The sequence below is a fragment of the Pinus tabuliformis genome, chromosome 7 (assembly GCF_031772625.1).
Source record: "Pinus tabuliformis cultivar Carrire ecotype Pingquan chromosome 7, CPIR1, whole genome shotgun sequence".
NCBI lineage: Eukaryota > Viridiplantae > Streptophyta > Pinopsida > Pinales > Pinaceae > Pinus > Pinus tabuliformis.
In genome coordinates, this window is record NC_142293.1 from 12,130,477 (window position 1) to 12,155,760 (window position 25,284).

Consider the following 25,284-nt stretch of genomic DNA (forward strand, 5'->3'; position numbering starts at 1 on the left):
ACAGTTTTTCTGGTGTATATGTGGTAGGCATTAATAATCCATTGAAACATCATTTTCCACCTGTGCAAAAAGGAAACTCGAGCATATGGTGTAAAGGATGAAACATGACTGTGCTATGAAATACTCTGTTTTCGTAGCACAACCTTCATATTGCTTATGAAATACTCCTTGAAGCTTTGATATCTACACCACTACCATCTGAGACTTCATACATGATTCCATATCTACCAGAAACTTAAAAAATTAGAACTAATCAAACCTTACCTCCGGAAAGAATCCATAAGTGCTAAATGATCATCTTCAGCAGTGTCGTGGCGTGCTACGAAACTGCTGTGTATGCTTCTTTTTTTTAACACGGCCTTTCAAAAATCTGTATTTTGAGAGTTTTTTTTTTTAATTCCATGAAGACTGATATGATCAACAAAAAATCAAACTCACTTACCCTTATAGATGTTCTTCTTCTTCAGCTATTCTTCCTTTTATATGCCAAAACTCTTTTATGTGCTAAAATTGTTTTAATATATCTCCTTCACTGCCCCTTTTCAACACCTTGTTTCATTATGGCTATAGACCCTTTTCCAGATTTGGTTAGTTGTATTTCTAGATCTTCAATTTGCCTCTTCAATCCCCTGTTTGTAGCTCTCAGTTGAGCATTAATCTTCCTTACAAATCTGGCTTCTTTGATTGCAGGAATAGTCCAGGTGAAGTATTGAGTTTCACTGCTTACTATTTCTGGTTTGGACACCTTTTCAGCTTCCCAGAGAGCTTTCATCCTTTTGAAATTTGTCCTTTCAGCAGCATGCTCTCTTGCTCTCACTCTTAGTCTAGCAATTTCATTGTTGGCAGCCTTTAACCTTTCTTCCATAACCTCATAACTGGCTTTTTCTATTTGAGTGGCAGGAACTGTGTTTTTGTCTCCTTCAGGTCTTGGAGATGGTAAGTCTATCAACTCCTCTTGAACAACAAAGGCTTATTCTGTTCTCTCCAATTCAACATTGGACTCCTGCATCTTCTTGGATTGCCTGGTTAAGGGCTTTCTAGGTTTAAAAACAAATGTTGTAACATCATCCTCAAATTCCAGTTTCTTGGAGGGTTTCACTTTCTTCGACTTCCTTTGATCAAATTTTGTCACATCTACCTACACCAAAGGGGATTTTGTAATGTCAATGGCCTTTAAGATATCATTTAAATCACCTTTCAAGCTTGAACCTTCTCCCGAGATCACTGTTTTTCCTTTCTCCTTTGCAATTTGGCTTCTAGTCAATCTCTTTTGAACTGGTTTGCTGGTTGACTGCTCTTGTGTCTTTCCTTTAACCTCAGATATCTTTTCCTTGGTAGATTTAGGAGTTTCAAGAATGACTGTTGGGGTTTTGCTTGCTTGCTCTTTCACCTGCTTCCTAGGCTTCAACTTAACATACCTTTTTGCCCTGGACATTACAGACTTGCTGGTTTCTGCTAATGGAATTCCTTTAACCCTAGCACTAGTGTCTACACCTTGTTTTTCTGCTCCAAAGTCACATACAAAAAAAAAAGAAGACCAATCTTTGTTGACCTTTTGAGCTCATGTAGAACTATCAATTTAATTGAACCATGTTGAAACAGGTAAGTTTCACATCCTTGGGATTTCAACTGTACTTTATCTGCCATCTTAGCTACACTTCGAAATAAGAAGTAAGGAAAATCTAGAGAAATCATACCTGTAAAATGTAACAGGAGTTTAAAATGATATGAATAAACCTTTTGATATCTGCCTTCACAGGTGAAATAACGTTGGATGTTGAAGAGAAAGTTGGTATACCTTTCCTTGATGTAATCTTTGGGTACTGCATTGGTTAAGTCGGTTTCTAAAAACTATGGCTTTAGGAACACCTTACATGGTTCCATGTCGAATCTGAAGTTTTTGAACCATGTCTCTTGCCCCCTAGGAATTTCTGTCACCAACGCTATGACCTCTGGAGAAATTTGCAAGTTAAGCATTCCGACCTTTGTGCTTAAGCCATTGAAATGGAGTGCAAACTCCTTTGTCACCTGAGTATGCCCTCCCTACAATTTCTTACAAAACTTCCAGCATCCTACTTTCTTGGAGGCTTCTACAACTGCTTTGTGTCTGATTAAGACCTCAATGCTTTCAGGCTCTCCTCTCAAGCAATGACCAGACCTGTGACGTTTCTTCTCCTTTGTCATCTTTCCTTATAAATTCCTGTGACAAAACCGACCTCTTTTGAAACTCTGTTGATCAGCCTCGCTTGCCAATGGTGGTCAGCCTCGCCTGAATTATGGATGAGGAAAACCTTGGTGAACAATTACCAAAGTTTATTGTTCGAAAACAATTCTGTTTCAAGGGTTTGCATGCAAACTAAAACGATGAGACTAGCCAGCCCTTTCGAATTTTGAAATTATCTTTCATAATGAGCCCTAAATTCGAAATGATGAGTTTGGAGTGGTGGCATGCTTAAGGACTGACTCCTAGCTGACACCTAATAATGAAAATTTTAACGGAATATTAACGGATTGATGTTTGACAAGACTATTTTTACGAATCCTCTCTTTCGTAGTGCGCAGGGAAAAGCGCTATGAAAAGAGCAACATTTTCGTAGCGCAAAACAGACATTTTACACTGTCTGCGCTACGAAAACGTGGTTTCGGGACTAATTCCAAAAATTTTCAAAATGGTTTAGGTTATGAGTTTCTAAAAAGAATATACGACTCATGAAACATGGAATAAGGTTGTTTGACTTTATTTGGATATAAGAATCGAAACCTTTGAGAATCCTAACCTATCACCTACCCATTAAAACACAAGGTGACTTGACACTTATCTAAGACCATGACTAAGAAAAATGTAAACCCTTGTTTTTGGTGATAACAATGGCTCCACTTGGGATAGTGTACCCCTGTGGCACACTAAGAACTCGTAGATCCAGTGCTATTCATTTTTTGGTAAAACAGAAATACTTTTATTTGACTTGACAAGCATCTTCTTCAAACTGTTGGGCCTTCAAATCGGGCTTGAGCTCTATGTTTCAGCTTGTCATTATTAGCAATAAAAACTAACAAAAAATGGAATATATACAATGTCATGAGTGGCTAATGAAACTTCAGCAAGTATAATGCTTTAGGAACCTACCATTGACAAGCCCTCCCGCATATGATCCTCCATCAATTTCCTGCAATATATAAGTGTTGTTCCCATGAAAACCAACAATCTTAAAAGGACCTTTCCATCAATTCTCAAACTTACCATGCTTGCCATTTTCTTCAATTTTGGCCTCCTATTTCAGCCCTTTGTCTTGTATTTCGAAACTATCTTCTTTAATCTTCCTGTCAAATGTATTTTTAATTCTGTTTTGAGCATGTTGATGGTTGTCATAGACTTCATTCCTCTTTTCCTGCAAAGTTATCAGCTGATTTATCCTCCTCTGAATGGCATTTGGTTCTTCTTCCAGTCCTTGAATTAGTTTCATCACCGGTACCCCCAATGATGTCGGAAAAACAACTTCAGCACCATAAACTAATTCATACGATGAAGTCCCAATTGATCTCTTTGTACATATCCTATCATCCCATAAGGCGTACTTTAGCTTTAAGTGCCAAGCTTTCTTGTTCTCCTGCAATACCTTTTTGATGATTCTTACAATACTCTTATTTGATGATTCAGCAAGACCATTTCCTTGCGGATAGTATGTTGTAGAGTGTCCAAGAGTGATGTGATATTGATGATAGAAATTAATCATTTTCTTAGACTTGAAAGCTTGAGCATTATCTGTTATAATCTTCATGGGGCAGCCAAATCGAGACAATATATTATTCTCTAGAAAAGAAATAATTACATAATCATTAGCTTGCCTTGTTGGGATCGCCTCTATCCATTTGGTGAAGTAGTCCGTTGCTGTGAGAATCCAATGATGTTGTCCTGATGATGATGGATGTATTTCTCCAATAAAGTCTAACCCCCACTGCTGGAAGGGTGCTTCCACATAGATAGGAACCAAAGGTAGAGGCACAAGTTTTCTTCTTCCTTCAAAAATTTGGCATTCATGACATGCAGCAACTCTTTTGTAAATGTCTTTAAACATTGTTGGCCAAAAATATCCCGCTCTTAGAATCTTATTTTCTGTAGCCTTCCAATAATGGTGTCCTCCGCAATCACCTTTATGGAATTCTTCAATGACCTTTTCAACCTCTTCTTCAAGTAAACAATTCAGAAAAATTCCTCTTGTATCTTTCCAAAATAGATTTCTGTCAAATATAAAATATCTCAAAGATTTCAGCTTAACAAACCTTGCTTTGGATTTTGTTAGATCAACGGGAGATTTGTGATGTTGTAAAACAAATACCACATCTTTGTACCAATCTGAAACAAGATATTTCTCATCAATTGGAGCTAATTCTTCCTCATCATCAGAAATTTCTGATATTTCTGCATTCAGATTTATGTCAAGACAATCCAAGTTTGGCTGAGTCATTAATTTTGCCAACCCTTGCCCCTTCACCAATTTGGTTGGCTTTATGTCTATATCATATTCCAACAATTTTGTGATCCATTTTCCCCTTTTTCCATCAGGATCTGCCTGAGTTAGAATGTCTTTCACCACAGTACTTGGAACATATGCCACAATGTGAGAATGCAAAATGTAAATTTTGAAGTCTTTAATAGCTTTTACCAAAGCATAAGCCTGTTTTTCTAGAATATTATACTTCAGTTCAGCATTAGCTAATGTTCTACTAAAGAAAGAGATAGGCTGTTCAGTACCTTGCTTTTCCTTTCGAAGCAAAACTCCGGCAATTGTGTTTTCGGAAGCAAATATAAAAACCAGAAATTCTTTTGAGAAATCTAGACTGATGAGTATCGGTGCTTGTGTGAGTGCCTTCTTAATTTGCTGAAAAGAATTCCTTGCCTCAGCTGTCCATTTAATATCAACTCCTTTCTTTAGCATCCTTGTTATATCTTTGACAATCTCAGTAAAGTTAGGAATGAAGCGCCTAACAAAATTCACTTTTCCAAGAAATGATTGAATTTCTTTCCTACTTCTTGGAAAATCTACCTTTTGAATGGCGTTAACTCTGTTAGGATCAATCCTAATTCCATCTTCAGAAATAATATGACCAAGTAATTTGCCTGTAGTTAAAGCAAAGATGTTTTTAGTAGGATTAAGAGAGATACCAAACCTTCTACATTTTAGCAGAATTTTTTCTAGGTGCTTCAGGTGATCTTCTTCTTTCTTTGAAAAGACTGTTATGTCATCAAGATAAACAACCACTGTCTTATCCTTTTCTTCAGAAAAAGAAATGTCCATTGCTCTTTGAAAAGTAGCTCCCACATTCATGAGACCAAAAGGCATCTTGGCGTACATGAATGTGCCCCATGGTGTTGTGAAGGTTGTTTTCTCTTGATCATCCGATGCACAAGAATCTGATTGTAACCTGAGAAGCCATCAAGCATAGACATTCTTTGTGAACCAACAATATTTTGCATAATTGAATCCATCTTGGGAAGACGATACTTGTCCTTTAATGAAGCCTTATTCAAATTCCTGAAATCAATACAAATTCTGATTTCTCCACTCTTCTTTCTAACCGGAACCAAATTTGCAAGCCAATTTGAGAATCTGATTGGGACAATGATTTTAGCATCAAAAAGCTTCTTAATCTCCTTTTCAATCAATGGCATGAGAAGGGGATTAATTCTTCTCAACTTCTGTTTGAATGGTTTCTCATTTTCTTTAATAGGAATAGTATGCTGAATAATGGAAGGATCATATTGTTTTAAGTCAGCATAACTCCAATCAAAAACATAAACAAACCTCTTCATCATCTCAATATATTTATATTTCATATCAACTGAAAGAAACTTTGAAATTTTGATCATTTTAGGCAAAGCTAATGTACCCAGATTACAACTTTCTACTTCCTCTTCATCAGCTTGTATCTTTGGCGATTTGAACACATCATTCTGATAAAAAATCTTCTCAAGAGGAATAAGACCCTTTGGTATTGAATTATTCTTTAATTGCAGGACTCAGAATTTTCTTTAGACTCAACAAGCATGTTTTTTTTCATCTACTTGAGTACTTTCAAATTCTTCTTTCAGCTCAATAAAATTCTTTACCTGTTGATCATCTTCAAAAACTTGCCAATTGGTGATATTATTTGGTATAGCTGGTCTATGACGAACTTCAATCTCATATTTCTCAGAAGAATGAATAGGAATGACAAAAAGACTTGCCGAAACAACAAGAGAATCAGCAATGGAATTTTGGTCTCTAGTTTTGAAAATGAAAGAATAGGCTTGGAAATTATCCAACATGTCTAAAACGAGATTTCTATATGCTCTCATTCTTACATATTTTGTTTGATAGACACCCTCAACTTGTCTAATGACCAATTAAGAGTTTACAAAAACAGAAATATTCTAAGCCTTCATTCTTATCAAAACATCTAGACCCAAAATCAAAGATTCATATTCAGCCATGTTATTAGTGCAATCAAAATTCAGTTTGTAAGAGTAAAACTTACTTTCATCACTTGGACTTGTAATCCAAATTCCTGCTCCTGGCCCTTCTTTTCCTGCTGATCCATCAAAGTATAATGATCACCACCCCTCCATCTCTTTGTCATTTTCTTGCTGCTTTTCTGAGTACTGATTTTTTGCTTTCATTTCTTCCAGACCACTATCAAATGACTCATTAAAAAGAATGGCAGATCCAAGTTCAGTATCAAATGAATAAATAGAAAAATATGAGGTTTGTCTTTGCTGCTTACCATATAAGCCATTCTCGTCTCTCGATACAATCTCCTTTGTTCACCAAAAACAAGAATGGTGGCATAAGTAAGGTCCATCTGCATTGTGCCTTTAATTTTTGTTGCCCATGATCTTGATAGCAACATCCCAAACTTTGGCGGAATATCAGCCACAACAATGTCCATAACAATTGTCTTTGCTGGGATTTGTGTTAGACCAACAACAACATCTTTGATTAAACCAATACACTAAACTCTTTTTTAGTCAAAAGAAAACAAATCCTTATATTGTCTTGTTACCTGTAACCCTAACCTTTCCATAATTACTTTGGGCATGAGATTATGAGAAGCCCCTGAATCCAACATAGCATTATGTAAAGTCATATCATGAATACTAATGCTTACATAGAAAGGAGGAAACTCTTCATTTTGATCATCTTCTAACCTTGGACCCAAATATATAGTAGGATTATCTTCTTGGACATTTAAAATATCAACATCTCCTGGTTGTGAATTCAACATCTCAACAATCTTACTTCTATATTGATTTACCTTGAGAATCTCACTAAAAGGGAATGATATTTCAACTTCTTTGATAGAAGGAGGAAGTTGAGTGTCTTTTCTACCAAGTGGAGAATCTTTCTTACCTTCAGCAACCTTTCGGGTATCATTTTTGGCTTCAGCAAACTTTGAAGCATCTTTCTTAGGTTGCGCTTTGTTTGCAATAATCGGCACATTTCTGTTTCTAAGGTTGTATTGTTTTTGCATTTCAAAGATAGCATGTTGATACCCTTTAAGATAATCTGAAGGTTCTTCCCCTTGATTAACCAAATCTGACTCATCATGCTCTTCTTTAGTCAAGAAAATTCCTGACATCTCTTCATCAAGACAATGGATAGATTCTTCAGGAATTTTAGGATCATCTTCTTCATCAACCAAATTCTGCTGAAAAGGAGGTCTCACTGGAGGGTCAGGTTGCTGATTTCTATTTTCTCTTGGTCTTTGTTGGTTTTGAGGTCTCCTAAATTGAGGGTTTCTAAATTGAGGTTCATGTTGCATAGGAGGAGAAGAGGTGTTTCCAAGAGCTAACCTATCCATCAACTTCTCCATGGTTTTCATCATTGAGTCTAATTTATCTTCAGGAGTTGAAGAGGAAGGTTTCTCTTCTTCTTTCAATTTAGCTTTTCCCATTTTTGATTTTTTAGCAGCTATCATGTTTACCTCTACCTTTACAGCATTACTCTGCATTTCAGCAAGTGTAGGTGATTCTCTTTCTCTCAACAAAAGAGAAAATTCATAATCAAATGCTTCAGCATATCTCATTTGTGCAAGGGCCTCTAGGGGTTTCAACTGAGCTGGAATTGAGTTAAACACTTTATTGAATCTTTTTGAAAAAATTTGAATAGTTTCATCAGGTGCCCTTCTAAGGTTGTTATATTCAGTGAGTGCTTGAACTGGATTAGTTCTATTTCCCCATTTTCTTAGAAAATTGTCTTCAAATTCAACCCAGTTTCAAATGCTTCCTGGTGTAAGAGCTTTAAACCATTTTCTAACTTCACCAATAAAGGTCTGTGCAAAAAGTATTAGCTTCACATCCTCCTCATCGACTTCTTCTCTGTCAGCAAAATCATTAAATCTGTCTACATGTTCTTCTGCTATAATTTCTTCATCACCACCCCAAGTAGGGATCCTAGCAACATATTTACTAGGAAGGTCATGCAAAACTACAGGGAGCACGAGTGGGGCATACCTAGCAAGTGCAGCCATGATTATAGGAGGAACAGTAGTTGTAGGGATAACAGGAACAGAGGATGAAGAACTGATATGAGGAGGACTGCTTGGTTTCTGTAAACCACTAGGAATAGCAGAAACAGAAGATGAAGAACTGATATGAGGAGGACTACTTGGCTTCTGTAAACCACTAACAAATGAACTCCAATTTGGAAGAGGTAAACCAACTTTAGAATTCGGCAGGACTTCGAAAGGGTCAAGTTCTTTCAATTTATCTAAAGCCTCCTTTTCTAACAACAACTCAGAGGTAACAACTTCCCAAAACTCCTCTTTGTCTTGTTGTTATACTAGGGCTGAGGTATCAATTCCTCTCTTTTGCAGGTCTAGGATAATACCAATGAGTTCCTCTTCATTTTCTGATCTAAACAACACTTCATGAATTTTATCATCAACCTTTTTGTCTTCAGGACTTCTTGAGAATTCAGAGAGCAAAGATTTTGAATAAGATGGAGTAACTAATATTTCTAAAAATCTTTGACTGATTCTTGAAGCAGTGTTTGGATTGTCTCCAATGGTAGGTGGATTGGGATCAGGATTGCTCCGTGTGTATCTCCTTCTCGAAGCCACCTTTAAATCTTTGAAAATGTATGGAGTCACCAAGGTAGATTGCAGCCTTGAGAAACTTTCTGAACTCCTGCTACCTTCAGAAGTTCAGCGTCTTGCCTTCGGGAATGAATAATCTTCAGGCTCCAGGCAGATGCACCAAAATGTTATCACAAAATCTAACCTTGATAGGCTACTAATCAAGTAGACTTTTAGTAACTCTTTCAAACCAATCTTTTGGTTGAGGCGTAGCCTCCTCAACCTGAGAGGGCTCTCTCAATAGGTTTAAGATTTTTTATTAATGATTAGATGGCTAACTCTAGGAATAAAAATGGAAAAAGTATAACTGGTTGACTGGTTGAATCAAATATTAGAAAACATCTATTGGGCTATGGAGTCAAGATGATCTTCAACAAAACAACATGATCAACAAAACATAGAAGTCAAGGCACTTAGAGTTTAGGTTTGTAAATAAGACAGTAACACAATGAAACAACACAGTTTATAAGCATGTGAAGGAAGTTAGAGCATTTTCCAATGAATTCTAAGTATCACAAGTTCATACCACTGCAAATAAGTAATTGAACAAGGCCATAAGAGCATCAAACACATAAACTCCTTGTGAATCTTGAGTAGTCAAACTGATCTCTGTATTAAGTATAAAAACCACAGTTACTTACAATAACACAACTTTCCTTTTGCTAATGAAATTCCCAACCTTGAGGAATTCGATTCTCAAGCTTTATATAGAGTTTTACATCCTTGGATACTATGATCCACGTTTAGAGGAATTCGAATTCCTAACTTAGACACCTATTCATTCACAAAACAAACTACTTAATTACAACTTCATAGCTAGCTGTCTTTAAGAGTCCTAATACAAATAGGAGTAAAAATCCTAAAACATGCTTTCAACAACCTTATCCAGGTCTTCAATACATTCTTTAATCAGTTGCCACCCATGTCTTCGAGCTTGATGATGTCCACAGTGCTGTTGCAAAACCTGCTGAGTCATGACCTAACTGTCTTGAAAACTAGGAGACAGAGTTCCTCCTTTTAAGGCCCTTAACCCTTTATGCTTATATTTAAACAATTTTGCTGGTGTATATGTGGCAAGCATTAATAATCCATTGAAACATCTTTTTCCACCTGTGCAAAAAGGAAACTCGAGCATATGGTGTAAAGGATGAAACATCACTGTGCTACGAAAATACTCTGTTTTCGTAGCACGGCCTTCATATTGCTTATGAAATACTCCTTGAAGCTTTGATATCTACACCACTACCATCTGAGACTTCATACATGATCCCATATCTATTAGCAACTTCAAAATTTATAACTAATCAAACCTTACCTCCGGAAAGCATCCATAAGTGCTAAATGATCATCTTCAACAGTTTCGTAGCGCGCTACGAAACTGCTGTGTATGTTTTTTTTTTTAACATGGCCTTTCAAAAATCTGTATTTTGAGAGTTTTTTTTAAAATTCCATGAATACTTATATGATCAACAAAAAATCAAACTCACTTACCCTTATAGATGTTCTTCTTCTTCAACTCTTCTTCCTTTTGTATGCCAAAACTCTTTTATGTGCCAAAACTGTTTTAATATATCTCCTTCACTGCCCCTTTTCAACACCCTGTTTCGTTATGGATGTAGACCCTTTTCCAGATTTGGTTAGTTGTATTTCTAGATCTTAAATTTTCCTCTTCGATCCCCTGTTTGTAGCTCTCAGCTGAGCATTAATCTTCCTTACAAATATGGCTTCTTTGATTGCAGAAACAATCCAGCTGAAGTATTGAGTTTCACTGCTTACTACTTGTAGTTTGGACACCTTTTCAGCTTCCCAGAGAGCTTTCATCCTTTTGAAATTTGTCCTTTCAGCAGCATTCTCTCTTTCTCTCACTCTTAGTCTAGCAACTTCATTGTTGGCAGCCTTTAACCTTTCTTCCATAACCTTGTAACTGGATTTTTCTATTTGAGTGGCAGGAACTGTGTTTTTGTCTCCTTCAGGTCTTGGAGATGGTAAGTATATCAACTCCTCTTGAACAACAAAGGCTTCTTCTGTTCTCTCCAATTCAACATTGGACTCCTGCATCTTCTTGGATTGTCTAGTTAAGGGCTTTCTGGGTTTAAAAACAAATGCTGTAACATCATCCTCAAATTCCAGTTTCTTGGAGGGTTTCACTTTCTTCGACTTCCTTTGATCAAATTTTGTCACATCTGCCTGCACCAAAGGGGATTCTGTAATGTCAATGGCCTTTAAGATATCATTTAAATCACCTTTCAAGCTTGAACCTTCTCCTGAGATCATTGTTTTGCCTTTCTCTTTTGCAATTTGGCTTCTAGTCAATCTCTTTTGAACTGGTTTGTTGGTTGACTGCTCTTGTGCCTTTCCTTTAACCTAAGATATCTTTTCCTCAAATTCCAGTTTCTTGGAGGGTTTCACTTTCTTCAACTTCCTTTGATCAAATTTTGTCACATCTGCCTGCACCAAAGGGGATTCTGTAATGTCAATGGCCTTTAAGATATCATTTAAATCACCTTTCAAGCTTGAACCTTCTCCCGAGATCATTGTTTTGCCTTTCTCCTTTGCAATTTGGCTTCTAGTCAATCTCTTTTGAACTGGTTTGTTGGTTGACTGCTCTTGTGTCTTTCCTTTAACCTCAGATATCTTTTCCTTGGTAGATTTAGGAGTTTCAAGAATGACTGCTGGGGTTTTGCTTGCTTGCTCTTTCACCTGCTTCCTAGGCTTCAACTTAACATACCTTTTTTCCCTGGACATTACAAACTTGTTGGTTTCTGCTGATGGAGTTCCTTTAACCTAGGGCTAGTGTCTACACCTTATTTTTTCTACTCCAAAGTCACATACAAACAAAAACGAAGACCAATATTTGTTGACCCTTTTGAGCTCATGTAGAACTATCAATTTAATTAGACCATGATGAAACAGGGAAGTTTCACATCCTTGGGATTTCAACTGTACTTTATCTGCCATCTTAGCTACACTTCGAAATAAGAAGTAAGGAAAATCTAGAGAAATCATACCAGTAAAATGTAACAGGAATTTAAAATGATATGAATAAAACTTTTGATATCTGCCTTCACAAGTGAAATAACATTGGATGTTGAAGAGCAATTTTGGTATAGCTGTCCTTGATGTAATCTTTGGGTACTGCCTTGGTTAAGTCGGTTTCTAAAACTCTGGCTTTAGGAACACCTTACATGGTTCCATGTCAAATCTGAAGTTTTTGAACCATGTCTCCTGCCCCCTAGGAATTTTTGTCACCAACGCTATGACCTCTGGAGAAATTTTCAAGTTAAGCATTCCGACCTTTGTGCTTAAGCCATTGAAATGGAGTGCAAACTCCTTTGTCACCTGAGTATGCCCTCCACGCAATTTCTTACAAAAATTCCAACATACTACTTTCTTGAAGGCTTCTACAACTGCTTTGTCTCTGATTAAGACCTCGATGCTTTCAGGCTCTGTTCTCAAGCAATGACCATACCTGTGACGTTTCTTCTCCTTTGTCATCTTTCCTTATAAATTCCTGTGACAAAACTAGCCTCTTTTGAAACTCTGTTGATCAGCCTTGCTTGCCAATGGTGGTCAGCCTCGCCTAAATTATGGATGAGGAAAACCTTGGTGAACAATTACCAAAGTTTATTTTTCGAAAACAATTCTGCTCATGCAAACTAAAACAATGAGACTAGCCAACCCTTTCGAGTTTTGAAATTATCTTTCATAATGAGCCCTAAATTCGAAATGATGAGTTTGGAGTGGTGGCGTGCTTAAGGACTGACTCCTAGCTAACACCTAATAATGAAAATTTTAATGGAATATTAACGGATTGATGTTTGGCAAGACTATTTTTACGAATCCGCGCTTTCATAGCATGCAGGGAAAAGCGCTACGAAAAGAGCAGCATTTTCGTAGCGTAAAATAGACATTTTACACTGTCTACGCTACAAAAATGTGGTTTCGGGGCTAATTCCAAAAATTTTCAAAATGGTTTAGGCTATGAGTTTCTAAAAAGAATATATGACTCATGAAACATGGAATAAGGTTGTTGGACTTTATTTGGATATAAGAATCGAAACCTTTGAGAATCCTAACCTATCACCTACCCATTAAAACATAAGGTGACTTGACACTTATCTAAGACCATGACTAATAAAAATGTAAACCCTTGTTTTTGGTGATAAAATAGTGGAAAGATAGATGCAGAACTGAGATTGGTTATTTGTATTACCAATGCAATGAACATAGGAAATCTATCGATCATCTCAACAATCGTTGTGGACACCTTAAGAATGCACTCAATACTCTGCAATACATGGTGGCAAAGAAACTAGGAGAGAACTCCAATTCGAAGGACTGTGGCATCAAATATCAACAAAACGAGGAGAAGTCTATTAAAAAAGAATAAGAGGAACAATCAACTTCATGAATCCAAGGACTTTCTTCTCTCTTCAACAAAAAACAATCTATGTCTCGACATTATATTCTTTCTCTATTTCAGATATTCTCAACAATTGTAGTTTTCTTCTACAACAATTTGTAAGAATCCTTAAGTTAAATGTAGTTTGAAAATTAGGAATATATGGTCTATATGTAAAAGTTGGAAAAGATGGATCAAATATTTTTTTCTCTCTTCCCTCCCTGATCTTCTCAACCTCTATGTACTCGGGATTTCTTCTCCCTTTTTTTTGGAAAGAATATAATATACCTGATCTTTTGTATTTAGGATTCTCTGATCCATAATTAAATAGTTTAAAAATATTAAATAAGTATTAAATGATTATATAATATTGAATAATTATATAATATTAAATATTTTAACTAAATAATAATACTAACAATAATATTGTTACTAAAAATATTAATAATAAATAATGAATATTATAAACCCTATAATAAACATGGTTGACCATGGTTGATTTTCATATTGAGACAACCTTTCTCACTATGTGACATTGGACAATGGTTGACCATGGATCACCATGGTTGTTGCAATGTGTTGTTGGACCAAGGGATTGATAAACCCAACAGATATGAACGATTTGATTGATAAACCCATGGGATTAATTCTAAAACCCCAAGGTATTATAAACCCAAGGGAATAATATTAAACCCAAGGGATTAATATTAAAAACCCAAGGGAATAATATTAAAACCAAGGGAATAATATTAAACCCAAGGGGTAAATATTATAAACCCAGGGTATATAAACCCTAAGATAAATATTATAGACCCTAAAATAAACATGGTCGACCATGAATAATTTTCATATTGACACAATCTTTGTCACAATGTGATGTTGGACAATGGTTGGCTATGGTTGACCATGGTTTATTTTCATATCAAGATAATCTTTGTCACAATACAACGTTGGACCATGGTTAACCATCAATGACAATGGTTGTAACAATGAGACTTGGACCAAGAGACAATCTTTGTCATAATCTGACCATGGTTATTGACCATGATTGATTGTAATGTCAAGATAATATTTTTCACAATGCGACGTTGGGCCATGGTTGATTTTCATATTGAGACATTCTTTGTCACAATGTGACATTGGAATATGGTTGACCATGATTTATTTTCATTTTGAGAAACGCCTATCATAAATCCAAGGTATATAAACCCTAAGCTAAAATATTATAAACCCTAAAATAAATATGGTTGACCACAGATGATTTTCATATTAACACAATCTTTGTCACAATGCGATGTTGGACTATGGTTAACCATGAATTATTTTCATATTGAGAAAACCTTTGGCACAATGCGACGTTGGACAATGGTTGACCATGGTTGATTTTCATATTGAGACAATCTTTGTCACAATATGACATTTGACCATGGTTGACGATGGATGACCATGGTTGCCACATTGTGATGTTGGACCAAGAGATAACATTTGTCACAATGTGACCATAAACCCTATAATAAACATGTTTGATTGTTGTTAACCATGGTTTATTTTAAAATTGAGACAATGTTTCTCACAATGTGATGTTGGACCATGGTTGACCATGGATAACCATGGTTGTCACAATGTGATGTTGGACCAAGGGATTGATAAACCCAAGGGATATGAACACTTTGATTGATAAACCCAAGGGATTGATATTATAAACCCAAGGGATTAATTCTAAAACCCCAAGGTATTATAAACCCAAGGGAATAATATTAAAATCAAGGGATTAATATTATAAACCCAAGGGAGTAATAAACCCAATGGATTCATATTAAAAACCCAAGGGAATAATATTAAACCCAAGGGATAAATATTATAAACCAAAGGTATATAAACCCTAAGATAAATATTATAAACTCTAAAATAAACATGGTTGACCACAGATGATTTTCATATTGACACAATCTTTGTGACAATGCGACGTTGGACTATGGTTGACCATGATTGATTTTCATATTGAGACAACAATGGGCACAATGCAACGTTGTAAGATGGTTGGCCATGGTTGACCATGGTTGACTATAGTTGATTTTCATATTGAGACAATCTTTGTCACAATATGATATTGGACCATGGTTGACCATGGTTTTCACAATGTGATGTTGGACCAAGTGACAATCTTTGTCACAATGTCACCATGGTTATTGACCATGATTGATTGTAATGTCGAGACAATATTTGTCATAATGTGACGTTGGACCATGCTTGATAATGGTTGATTTTCATATTGAGACAAACTTTGTCATAATGTGACATTCAACCATGGTTGATCATTATTGATTTTCATATTGAGAAAATCCTATTATAAACCCGAGGTATATAAACCCTAAGATAAATATTATAAACCTTAAAAAAAACATGGTTGACCACCGATGATTTTCATATTGACACAATCTTTGTCACAATGCAACGTTGGACTATGGTTGACCATGATTTATTTTCATATTGAGACAACCTTTGGCACAATGCGACGTTGGAAAATGGTTGGCCATGGTTGACCATGGTTGATTTTCATATTGAGACAATATTTGCCATAATACGACATTGACCATGGTTGCCACAATGTGATGTTGGAACAAGAGACAATCTTTGTCACAATGTGACCATAAACACTATAATAAACATGGTTGACGATGGTTGATTTTCATATTGAGACAATCTTTCTCACAATGCGATGTTGGAGCATGGTTGACCATGGATGATCATGATTGTCATGATGTGACATTGGACCAAGGGATTGATAAACCCAAGGGATATGAACGCTTTGATTGATAAACCCAAGGGATTGATAGTATAAACCCAAGGGATTAATTCTAAAACCCTAAGGTATTATAAACCCAAGGGAATAATATTAAACCCAAGAGATTAATATTATAAACCCAAGGTATATAAACCCTAATATAAATATTATAAACCCAAGGGATGAATATTAAAAACATGGGAATAATAAACGCAAAGGATTAATATTAAAAACCCAAGGGATATATATTATAAACCGAAGGTATATAAACCCTAAGATATATATTATAAACCTTAAAATAAAAATGGTTGACCATGAATGATTTTCATAATGACACAATCTTTGCCACAATGTAACGTTGGACTATGGTTGACCATTATTAATTTTCATATTGAGACAACCTTTGGCACAATGCAACATTGGACAATGGTTGGCCATGATTGACCATGGTTGATTTTCATATTGAGACAATCTTTGTCACAATGCGGTGTTGGACCATGGTTGTCATAATGTGATGTTGGACCAAGAGACAATCTTTGTCACAATGTCACCATGGTTATTGGCCATAGTTAACCATGATTTATTGTAATGTCGAGACAATATTTGTCATAATGCGACATTGGAACATGTTTGATCATGGTTTATTTTCATATTGAGCCAATATTTGTCACAATGAGACATTGGACCATGGTTGACCATGATTGATTTTCATATTGAGAAAAGCCTATTATAAACCCAAGGTATATAAACCCTAAGATAAATATTATAAACCCTAAAATAAACATGGTTGACCATGGTTGACCACAAATTATTTTCATATTGACACAATCTTTGTCACAATGTGACATTGGACTATGGTTGACCATAATTGATTTTCAAATAAAGACAACTTTTGGCGCAATGCGATGTTGGACAATGATTGGCCATGGTTGACTATGGTTGATTTTCATATTGAGACAATCTTTGTCACAATGTGACGTTGGACCATGATTGACCATGGATGACCATGGTTGTCACAATGTGACGTTGGACCAAGAGACAATCTTTGTCACAATGTAACCATGGTTATTGACCATGGTTGACCATGATTGATTGTAATTTCGAGACAATCTTTGTCACAATTCGACGTTGGACCATGGTTGATCATGGTTGATTTTTATATTGAGACAAGCTTTGTCATAATGTAACATTGGACCATGGTTGACCATGGTTGATTTTTATATTGAGAAAAGCCTATGATAAACCCTAAGATAAATATTATAAACCAAGGTATATAAACCCTATGATAAATACTATAAACCAAGGTATATAAACCCTATGATAAACATTATAAATGCTAAAATAAACATTGTTGACCATGGTTGATTTACATATTGAGACAATCTTTGTCACAATACGACGATGAACCATAGTTCACCATGGTTGACCATCATTGATTTTCGTATTGAGACAATATTTTTCACACTGTGACATTGGACCGTGGTTGACAATGATTGACCATGACTATCCATGGTTGACGATGAATATCCATGGTTGACCATGGCTATCCATGTCAAAATATGGCTTTGGACTATGGTTGACCATGGTCCAACATTTCATATTGAGACAATTTGATGCAACATAGAAGCGAGACTCACAAAAACCCCAAATCACCCCGCGGATCCCCTTTTTAACTATATCTGACTATTTTCCCTTTTAACTGAAATACATTGGAAACCCACTAAAAACATTGATATTTACCTTTTGTTTATTGGCACACTTATCGTACGCGAAATTCAATGCACCGAGCGCTGATGGTCGTCGATCTGGAACCGCGAGATCTGATGGTTGTCAAAGGTTTCGGGTGGTTCAATATATCGGGGTTTAACCGCCCGATATATGGTTTCGTTCTATTCCACCTTGCTACGTGGCACCTCCTCAATGGAATCGGGGCCGGACCACTTAAAACCGCTTACGGCTTTCAACGCGCCCGATAACCATCCACTGTAGCGGGTTTGTCCAGCGATCCAATGATCGCGATTGATCATGATCCAACGGCTGAGGTTTGATCGCCCGATCGCAAGTCGCAAAGTCCAACTACCAGACACCTTGCGCTTTAAAGTGACGATGCGATATCGCTTGCGGACCCGATAGACTATCAACCCGTCTCTATAACATTTCAGATTCAGTTATGTCATGATTTCAGAATTCGGCGATGCAACAAGTCAATTCTTTTACACTGGAGTGATGCGATGTGGGTTCCACGGACTCGATAACTTTAAAAACCTTCGTTTATAAAATTTGAAGTCTGGATTCTAAATCCGAATGTGTTTTGCAATGATTTTTAGTGTAAACTGAGTTTTCCACTTCGGAACCAAAACGATATATTTAACTCACTAATTACTCTTTTAACTGAGTGTTTATCTATTGTAAAGCTTGGAAAGTAGAGCAAGCATCAATATCAACCAAATACATAGAAAACTATCATTCGAGGATCTCCATGGGCTGCATATATATAATTATGCGCACAACATCAATTCATTCATAATAAAATTACAGAGTCTTAGCCTTGGGCCTGATTACACAAATAAAGACCTTTGTCTCAAAAATACAATCCACCCACTATCTTGCTCTCGCTCTACTAAATCCACTCCTCAATCCTCTCTCTGTTTCATTACATTTTTCCTCCTTTTTGTAAGTCAAATACCACTCTAACTGTATCTAAAAAATCAATCCCTATTTTTAATAAATATAACAACAAATATTCTAATTCCTAGCTCTATCTCACACCTATGCTGACAACTCATCCTTTAGCCTAAAATAAGACAAGTTCTAACTTATTACAATAATGAAATACAACTCATTTCTCTAGAGATCAAACCCTCTTAGTAAAACTGTCTTTTGACCCATAAAGTTAATGAATTTCAACTTGTTTAGCCACAACATGTGAACAAACTTTCACATTGCTAGCTAAGTCCGAATGCTCCTGCATCAGACTCCCGGGGAAGAAAAGAATCATCCTTCAAACTTTCAGGACTTACTCCATACTTCTGCAATTCTATTGTTGTCAACCAGCTAGCATCCTCCACTGGTTGTCCTTTTCGTTTGACTAGACATTGGAAATAAGTCTGTCCTCTGGTTATTTTGGATACTCTCTTCTCCAAAACAGCTTCCACTTCCTTCTTAGTTGTCTTTGGCATCTGTTCTTCCCAGTTCACTGTTTGAACTTCATCTCCTGTAGTTTCCTCCTATAGCTCTGTCTCTGCCTCTTTGTATGGATACAAATCTGCAACATTAAAAATGGGTGATATTCCAATCCCTTCTGGCAACTCAATTTCATATGCATTAGCTGAAAACTTCCTTACAATTTTACATGGTCCTATCTTTTTATTTTCAGTTTATTGTAAGTTTTAACAAGAAATCTTTCTTTTCTCAAATACACCATCACTAAATCTCCCACTTGGAATTCTTTCTCTTTTCCCTTCAGATCTACCCTCTGTTTGTATTTGTTACTGCTTTCCTATAATTTTCCTTTGACTTCTTCCTGTAATCTCTGCATTTGTTATGCAAACTCTTTAGCTTTTGCACTTCTGGTCTCATGTTTACTCAAATCCCTGAGCTCATACACACCTCTTGGATTCATTCCAAAAACAATCTAAAATGGACTCATTCCAGTACTTCGGTTTGGAGTATCATTATAAGAAAACTCAGCTTGAGCTAGTGCTAAATCCCACTGCTTAGGATTTTGATACACTAAACTCCTCAATATATTCCCCAAGCTCCTGTTTACTACTTCAATCTGTCCATTTGTTTGAGGATGGTATGCTACCCTACAAACTTTGTATCTCTATCAGACATAATACTTACAGGCAATCCACGTAATCTTACAATTTTTTAAAAGAATAAATTAGCTATGTGTGTTGCATCACTAGTCTTCCTACATGCAATGAAATGTGCCATTTTGGAAAATCTATCCACTACAACATAAATAGAATCATTCCCTCTCTAGGTTTTTGGTAATCCCAGAACAAAATCCATGCTAACTGCATCCCACAATCGGTCTAGTATTGGCAATGGCTGATACAATCCTATATTCTGACTCCTTCCTTTTGCATGCTGACATATCCTGCATTTCTCAACAAAATTCTTAACATCAGTCTGCATGTTTGGCCAATAATAAAAAGCATTCACCTGAGCAAAGGTTTTATCTTGTCCAAAGTTACAAGATAATCCTCCACTATGTTTCTCCTTGATTATGTTTTCCCTCATGGAACATTTGGGAATACACAACTTGTTGCTTTTAAACAATAGACCTCCTTGAATGAGATATTCCAACCACTGACTTCTGTTATGACTCATTAGATTGTGAACAGTTGTATAGATATTTTTGAAGTCTGCATCATCCTTGTACATTTCAATCATTTCCTCAAATCCTACAACACCCACTTTGAATTCTTGCACAATAAAACTTACCCTGCTCAATGCATCTGCTACTTTATTTGACTTACCACTCTTGTGCTTTATTACAAAAGTAAAGCTTTGCAGAAATTCTACCCACTTGGCATGTTTTTGATTCAGCTTCGGCTGGTTATTGATGAACTGTAAGGCATGATTGTCTGAATATAATATGAATTCTTTTGGCAGTAAATAATGTCTCCATTTCTTTAAGGCCTGCACAATAACATAAAACTATTTATCATAAGAAGAATATTTCTTCTTTGCATCATTCAATTTCTCACTGAAGTATGCTATTGGTCTTTGCTCCTGACTTAGAACTGCTCCAACTGCAACTCCACTAGCATATGTTTCTACTTGAAAGACTTTCTCAAAATCAGGTAAAGCCAAAATTGGTTCCTCTGTGATTTTCTTCTTCAGCAAATTAAATTTTCTGTCTGCTGCTTCTGTCCATCTGAATGGTTCATTGATTTCTTTGTTTGTCTCAAGGATTGGAGCAAAAATATGACTAAAGCTTTTGATAAACTTTCGTAAAGACTTGCAAGACCATGGAAGCTTCTTACCTCAAATATATTTTTGGGAGTAGGCTAGTTCCAAATTGCTTGGACTTTCTCTGGATCCATCTTCAAGCCTTCTTTAGAAACTAAAAATCCCAAGTAAACCAGTTCTTCCTTCATGAAACTAAATTTCTTCAGATTTATCAGTAGTTTCTCTTTCTGCAGAGTTCTTAGGACCAACTTAAGATGCTCTAAATGTTCTTCTTTACTTTTACTTAAAACTAGAATATCATCAAGATAAACAATAACAAAATTGCTTGTATATTCTTTCAATACTTCATTCATTAATCTCATGAATTTGCTAGGTGAATTAGCGAGTCCAAAAGGCATCACTAACCACTCATACAACCCACTATTTGTTTTAAATCCAGTCTTCCACTCATATCCTTCTCGGATTCTTATTTGATGATATCCACTCTTCAAATCTATTTTAGTAAAGTATTTTGATCCACTCAAATAGTCCATTAAATCATCTATGCGTGGTAAAGGAAATCTGTACCTAATTTTGATCTTGTTGATGGCTCTGGAATCTTTTCATATGCACCATTCTCCTCCTTTCTTTGGACTAAGTACTGTTGGTACAACACATGGACTAAGACTTTCTCTGGTTATCCCCTTATCCATCAGCTCCTACACTTGTCTTCCAACTTCTGCATTCTCTTGAGGAGTTAATCTGTATGCTGCTTTATTTGGCAAACTTGCTCCTGGTATTAGGTCAATATGATGACTAATACTCCTGATCGATGGCAATGCATTTGGCAACTCATCCACAATAATATCAACAAAATCATCTAACAACATTTTAATTTCTTCAGGAAAATCATCCAAGTTTGTGGAAGTCAAAATTACCTTTGGTCTTCCCACAATAGCAAAATGCAACTCCTCATTCTTCACTACTTCTTGCAGCAGCTCCTTTCCACTTATCAACATAATACTACTTCCAGGTGTTCCTTTGTCAGCATTGTCCTTCAATGGCAGCAATGTGTGTTTAGTTCCATCCTTCTCTAGGGTATAAGTGTTTTCCCTTCCATCATGAATAGCTTTTCAATCAAATTGTCACTGTCTTCCCAACAATACATGGCATACATCCATGGGAATTACATCACATAATATCACATCTTTATACGTACCAATTTGTATCTCCACCTTGCATTGTTCAGTCACAATAATCTGATGTCCCTTCTGTAACCATGATACCTTGTAAGGAGTAGGGTGCATGGTCTTTGCTAGTCCGAGCTTGTCCACCATCTCTGTAGAAACAAGATTGTCAGTGCTTCCACTGTCAATTATTACTTTGCAGCACTTACCTTTTGATTTACAGGTAGTTCTAAACAAATTCTTCCTTTGTGCTAGTTCTCCAATCTCCGGCTTTGCCCTAAGCAAAGTCCTTCTCAATAACAGTGATTCACCTTCTTCAGGGGGCTCTTCCTTCTCCATAAGTCAAGGTGGTTCTGGCTTTGCCTCAACCACATTCACATTCCTCTAACTTGCTGGTTTATTATGAGGACAATCCCATGACATATGTCCCCATTCTCCACATGTATAACACCGAACATCTCTTCCTCGCCCTCTTCCTCTGGGCACAAATCTTCCTCTGTTAGATTCTCCCCTCTATGGTGGTCTACTACTTGAGCTTCCTGCTTCATGTTGATGCTATTGTCCCCTTGGTCTAGTAGTTCCCCTACCTCTTGCTGAACTTTTTCCTCTATTCCTTTGACTCTGTTTCCTCAATATCTTCTCTTCTGCCTTCAAACTTTCTTGATAGGCATCTTCAACAGTTTTCAAACTTAACAAGCTAATCTCATCTTGTATGTCATGCCCTACTCTAATACTCAATCTATAAAACTCTTCTGTATATTCTTTAACAAACATTCCTTTTTGCCTTAAATTTTGCAATTGCTTAAAAAGATTCAAATGATAGTCTTTAGGCAAAAACTTGGCTTTCATTTTACTTACCATTTTGTCCCATAGCTTGATCTTGGACTTCCCTTTCTTCGTTCTTGATGTCTGTAACTCGTCCCACCAGATAGCTGCATGACCCCTCAATCTGGTAACTGCAAACTTCACCTTCTTCCTCTCATCAACCTCTTCATAGTCAAAGTACTGGTCTAAGGATCTGATCCAATCCATTAGCTCTTCTGCGTTCAGACTCCCTTCATACATAGGAATTTCTGCCTTAGGTTTTCCTCCTACTTTCGCCAACATCTTAATGATTTTGGCAGTTTCATTGTCTTCGTCTACTACCTCCTCTACAGGAGATTCTTCTGAAGAACTTTAAGCTCCTTCATTAAGTGCTCTTCTCTGGGCAGTCTCAATTGTCTCCATTCTTGTGCGCAGACTCCGTACCTCTTCCAGTAGAATTGCATTTGCTTCAGGTCTTCCTTGACCAATGCCTCTCCTTGGCAGCATTTTCTGATCTGGAATTTATCTAGGACAAGAATTAAAGGTATTATAGACTCATGTGCATGGATGTGCCTATGTTACTTTATGAAATGGATCGATAAGATTGCTAGAATACATAGACACTGAGGCAGTTAGAGAAAACATAACAGTCAAACATGTAAACACAACAAGTTTAATAAGGAGTTCACCCAATGCTCCTGGGCTACTTCTCTTGGTCCAGCCTTCAGTGGTGGCCTCTCTATTATGTTATCAAGCAAAGTTTTTACAACAGTAAGCTCAATTCGAGTCTCACTAAACAGATAAAAATTAGTAGGACTGGAGTACACAGAATCTCCTTACTGAAACTCAACCTCTATTGGTCACAGTAGTATAAGCCCAATCTGGGTCTCATACATGACAGGCCTATGCCGAGGAGTTCGCTTGAACCTCTCAAGCCTTCTCTGGAGTGAACAAACTCTCTAACTCTCTCTGGCTCTGTCTGGCTTGATGTTGCCTTCACGTCAGCTCGGCTTCTATTCTCTGTTCTCTTCTCTTAGCTTCTGTGTCTAACTAACTCTCCTGTTGTCCTCTACTTCTGTCAGTTCATGGCTTTAAAGCCAATATGTTCTTTTGACTGTTCGTTTCTGCTTCCCGGCTTTCTGGTTTTCGTGCCTCTATTCATTCAAATTCCTATGCTCTGTGTCATCATCACTATGTAACGCCTCGCAGGGAGGTGGCCACCTGTTTTCTAATGAATTGAGTGTCAGATTCCTTGAATCATATTTGAATGGCCGTTATTTCCGTTTTCTTCAAGATTGCCCGCGAAACACAACTCCTTTGCCAACTCATCGTTCATGTCAGACTTCAAATCCCCTGTAATCTTGCTTCATAACTTCGCCAAATCCGGTCATTTATTGGGATGTGCCTCCACCATTGATCTGGGACCCCAGATCCTATGGTCGTCATTCATATTGGGCAGGTAAGTTGCATGAAATTTACCTGTCTGATGCGGGCGGTTTTCTCTCTCATCCATCGGACACGTGTCGCTCGGTGTGTGGCATCGAGAGGGACTCAGTCAAAACTGCTTACCACCTCGAGGCCTTTCAATATCCTGCCGGTTTGTGGAATCCCGCACTACGAAACCGAAAGCATTACTTTTCCGCATTGCATAGTCTTTTCGGGTCCGAGCGCTTTGGGGCTTTCCTTCACTGAGCGGGACACGATTAGTGCTTAGCGCTTATCACGTATCGGAAACTACCCCCGTTCCTCGAATTTGCCTCTGGTTTTGCCAATTTTGTTCTAGTGCGTGTTACCATGGGCCAACAATCTATGTGCTCGACTGAGAATTCTCATTTCTCCGCTCTGGCCACAACTGCAACTGTCACGAAGATTCCTTCTGATAGCTTGATTTTTCTAAGAGTTGAATCTTTTGGCATAATTTGAAATAGTCATGAAAACTTAGAGAGTGTTTAGGATCCAATTCGGATCATGGCCTTCCCACTGAAAAAGCTTTTGGACCACCAAAAGTTGGTTTTCTTTTAAGCATCAATCAAGTGAGGGTATAGATTCCTCGCTTGCTCAATTTCTATCCATTTCGCACTACTTGGCTT